This window comes from Rattus norvegicus, chromosome 12 (assembly GCF_021556685.1).
Source record: "Rattus norvegicus strain SHRSP/BbbUtx chromosome 12, alternate assembly SHRSP_T2T, whole genome shotgun sequence".
NCBI classification, from domain to species: Eukaryota; Metazoa; Chordata; class Mammalia; order Rodentia; family Muridae; genus Rattus; species Rattus norvegicus.
Window position 1 is genome coordinate 16,248,394 of NC_141545.1, and position 4,816 is coordinate 16,253,209.

The 4,816-nt window shown below is 51.0% G+C and overlaps 1 pseudogene; it reads right to left on the minus strand.

The window, feature by feature from the left end:
* Positions 1–2,433: 2,433 nt before the first annotated feature.
* Positions 2,434–2,910, minus strand: LOC108352477 (U1 small nuclear ribonucleoprotein C pseudogene; annotated as a pseudogene).
* Between the last annotated feature and the right edge of the window lie 1,906 nt (positions 2,911–4,816).

Consider the following 4,816-nt stretch of genomic DNA (forward strand, 5'->3'; position numbering starts at 1 on the left):
CAGACTGAGATACCGAAGAGACACTTACGTGATTAACATGGATTGACTTTCACGATCTCTGCGGAAGAACACAGCCACAGGAAGATGTAATTAAGGAACATTTAGAAATTAAGAATTTTGGGGCTGGGGATTTAGCTCAGTGGTAGAGCGCTTACCTAGGAAGCGCAAGGCCCTGGGTTCGGTCCCCAGCTCCGAAAAAAAGAACAAAAAAAAAAAAAAAAAGAATTTGATCATCTTCTCCCCAAGCAGTCAGCCCTTCTGTGCATCCCCCTCGGCTTCAGAAACAGCCTTGGCTGCACTTGGAAGTCTTAACCCCAGGATCTGTTGGCACCTGTCACCATGCACCAGCTGTCGTGTACACGCTTGAGGAAAGGACCAAGACCTTAGAGCTACCCGTGTGGAAAGCAGCCTGAAGTACAGAGATCATGAGCTGGGGATGCAGCTCGGCCCCCAGCAGGCCCATCACTACGCACTCAGAGCAAGTCATGGTCGGTGAGGTCAGACTTACAGAAGAGGTGAAATGGCATCTCTGTGTGCTGCTTGTCCTTGACAAGTCGTCCACCAGACCCCATAGCTGGGCAGCCACCTTGGAGGTCTACATGCAGAACAGACCTGTACAGGTCTGGCGGGAGGAAAGGAAGGTGGTGAGCAGGTCTTAAGTTCCCTTAGCTGTGCCGGTCACTGACTGAGCTAACTCAGAACGCCTCTGATCTATCTCTGAGAGAAGCCTGAGGATCCTTCTGGAACTAACTCTGTCCATCTGAGACTGGCCAGCAAAATAAGCCTTCTCTGAATTAGTCTTAGCTCCATATTATTCTTGGTTACTCATTACACCAGATAACTGTATGCACAGTGAAAAGTACCCCCACTTGTATAGTGCTCAACCACCACCTCACAGATGCACACAGAGATGGTTTTACATACAGACATCCACCTGCCCCTGCCTCCCTAATCCTGGGGCCAAAGGCATGCAGGGCTCAACTTGGCCCTTTCCCCCGGTTTTTAAGGATTTCCAAAATTATTTTTATTTGTATGTATATGGGCGTGTGTGTGTGTGTGTGTGTGTGTGTGTGTGCGCGCGCGCGCGCGCGCGCGCGCACCCAAGGAAGTCATAAGAGGGCTTCAGCTCTCCATGAGCTGAAATGACAGGTGGTTGTGAAGCTGCCCTATGTAGGTGAAAGGAAAGGACTTAGGCCCTTTGCAAGAGCAGCACATGCTCTTGATTGCTGAGCCTGCTCTCCAGCCCCAGCCTCCCTGTTTTTAAACAAAAATAGTTTATTTCCCTCCTTTCTCCTGGCCTGCCTGCCTGCCTCCTCCTCCTCCTCTCTACCTGAGGATGACCTAAACTTACATTTTATTTATGAATTAGTTTATTTCTCTACTTTACATCCCTACCCCAGTTTCCCCTCCCTCCTCCTCTACTCCCTGTCCTTCCCCAGTACTGCCCACCCCTCCCTCATCCCCTCCTCCTCCCTTTCTCTTCAGAAGAGGGGAGCCCTCCCATGGATATCAACCAGCCCTGGCAGGTCAAGGTGCAGTTAAAGTAGGTACATCTTCTACTGGGGCTGGGGGAGGCAGCCCAGTAGGAGGGAAGGGTCCTGAGGCAGGCATCAGAGTCAGAGACAGCTCCTGTTCCTGTCGTTAGGAGAGCCACATGAAGACCAAGCTCCCCATCTGTCACCTATGTGGAGAGGGCCTAGCCGACCCTACTTCCTGATTGCAAGGATTATGGGTGTACTGCAATATGCCCAGTTTATACATTAGTGGGGGACACTGCAAGATTATTTCCTGCTCGGCGAGCGCTGACCACTGAGGGACATAATGAGACCAGTTCTCACTATGTAGCCAAGGCTGGCTCAGGGTCACAGCCCTCATGCCTCAGCCTTCCAAGTGCTGAGATGAAAGTTACACACAGCTACACAGGGCAGCATGATGCTATTACCTGTCTCCTCCCTACCTCCCTTTTACTATAGCAAGGAGGTTTCTCCGGGAATAATCCCTGAGGGATTTCTTGGGCATTGTGCAGATTCAGTCTCCTATTCACGGGCAACTGCACTAGATCCACTGTTTTGTGTTGGTTTTTTTTTTTTTTTTTGGTTCTTTTTTTCGGAGCTGGGGACCGAACCCAGGGCCTTGCGCTTCCTAGGTAAGCGCTCTACCACTGAGCTAAATCCCCGGGCCCTTGTGTTGTTTTTGAGACCTGCTCTCCTGTGTCGGAGACAAGCCTCAGGCTGGAAACGCTGACCTTTTTATTTTCACATTTCACAGTATAAAGGGAAACGGTACTTTTTCGTATCACTTCTCCCTCCAGAAGCGTTCCCTCTGTTAGGAAGGGAAGTTCCTTGTCATGCGTCTAGTAAACACTCAGGCTGGGCACCAAGATCTCCTGGTGAAACAACAAGAAATGCAAAAGGATAAAGAGCGCTTGTGCTCTTATCCGTCTGGCCGGGTCATGCCAGGCCCTGTGGGCACCATTATAGGGCAGGTGGGAGGTCTCACTACCCAAGGCCCGGGCATCAAGGGCACGTGGCCTCCCATGGGTGGTCTCATCCCGGGAGCGGGTCCCACAGGCATTGTCCCAGGAGGAGGAGGGCCCATCATTGGCATCATGGGAGGGCCTCCCATGTAGGGTGCAGGCATCATGCCAGGCCGAGGAGGACCCGGGAGACTGGGGGGAGGTGGGATCATGGGTCCTGCAGGCGGAGGAGCAGGGAATGGAGCTGGAGAAATTTCCTGTTGAAATGCAGCCGTTGTTGTGTCAGTCAGACTCTGGGCCTGCTCCTCCGTCCATATCTGGTAACAGTCTTTCACATTCTTTTTGTGTTTCCTACCACTGCAGTGTGTCTTCCTCAGAGACAGAGTATCGTGGGTAAGATGCGTATCACAGTCATCACGATAAAACTTAGGCATGTTGCTCCACAGGCCATTAGCTACCTGGCTCCTTATTTTGTTTTAAATAGGTTTTTGAAACAGGTTTCCTCTGACTGTCCTGGAACTGGCTCTTTGGACCAAGCCCAGCCCCACACACAACTCTTGACCTAACTCAAAGCTGGAGCTCTCTCTGTCTTCCTCATCTCTCCACCTCTCCTGTCTTTTTAAGGGATTTGGGTAGCCTGTGGGGCCCTGGGCCCACCTGAGTCTCCATTCCATTTTCAAGATACCAGTGTATGTGTGCAGGAGCATGTATGTGCAGATATGTGTGCTGTGTGAACATACATGTTTGTGTGCACATGTGCAAATGCATGTGGAGGTCAGCAGAGAACTGCTCCTCAGGGACAGCGAGTCCCAGGGATCCACCTGTCTCTGTGTCTCCAGTGCTGTTTGCCCAGCTTGTTTATAAGAGACCTGGGAACCGAACTCAGTTCCCTATGCTTGTGTGGCAAGCACTTTACTGGCTGGGCCATCTCTCCAGGTCCTGTTCATTCATCCTCTTTCTCACCCACATTCCTCTCTCTCTCTCTCTCTCTCTCTCTCTCCCTCTCTCTCTCTCTCTCTCTCTCTCTGCTTTCCATATTCAATACTTTATCCAAGGCCTTCAATGCTGCTTGTCCATGTCACCCCCATAGCACTCGGTTGGACACGGAATCACAGGAGAGGCCCAGGCTTCCCACCCTGGGTTTGGATCACTTGGAGCTCAGAGCTCCCCATGTGTTCTCAATGTGCATGCAAACCCAGAGACCATCACATTGGTTGGAAACAGGTCTGCGGGGGAGGTTGAGGAACCTCAAAACACCTGCTCTCTCCTGAGAGCATTTAAGGCTGCCTCTGGGGCTAAAGGCAGCAGCTCTCTGCAGGTGAGTACTGGTGAAGGGTTGCCTGTCCCTGTGCACGTTGGTGTGGGGGAGCTCTCTGGCCACTTCTGCCTGGACCCTGACTGACTCTTCTTCCTGTAGTGAGCCATGCCACTGTCTGGGCTCTTAGGACCTTCTGCCAAGGACTGAAAAAGGGGGCTAGCCTGCGGATGTGTGGCGTGCTGTGTCCCCCGGTTGAAGTTAGCTCTGGCTTATGACACTGACTCTGAGAATGTCCTTATGGCCGCCAAGTATGAAGCAGAGACTCCTGGATTCATGTTTACTCTGCTAAGCCCAAATATAAACTATCATATGCAGATAAAATGTATTTATTTTATTATAAAATAGGCTTTTTTGTGTTAGGCAAGTTTGCCCAACCCTGGGTTAATATATGTAGGACATGGCTAAAGGTAGCTGGGGTTAATGTCCAACAAGTTAGCCCATCTGGGTGTAGTTTTTCCCTTTTGAGGCCATGTCTCCCTAGGTAGCCCAGGCTAGCCTCACGTCCCAATCCTCCTGTTTCACTTTCTAAAATGCAGAGATTTGAATCCTGAGCTGCCAGGCCTGACTCCCATTGCATTTAATTTTACTTATGGTACTTTGAATTTTCCGCTGGCTTTATTTGAGTAGAGTCTTCCAAACAGCAGCCTCGAGCTCTGGTATCTTAGCCGTTCTGGCTCCCAGCAAGATGATCTGTGGTCTTGTCAGCCTGACCACCTTACGAAATAGTATTCCATAGCCCCAGGAGGTTTAGCCACCTAAGTAGAGTGCGTGGCCGCCTGTCCACTTGTGCTTAACTGGACAGCCATGGACAGCCTTCCTGTGTGTTTTCTCCATGATGAACTTGGTGTCTGGAACTCCTGGGCTTTGTGCTTGAATGGGAGAAACCACGTAGGGAAGCCAAGGAATGGGATGGAACTCCATGCCACATCTCCCAACCTTCCTATTGCCTTTGCTCCAGCTGGCCTCGAAGTAGGCTGGGTTACCTTAAGGACAGGGTCACTGGCGCCCTTCACAGGGAATAA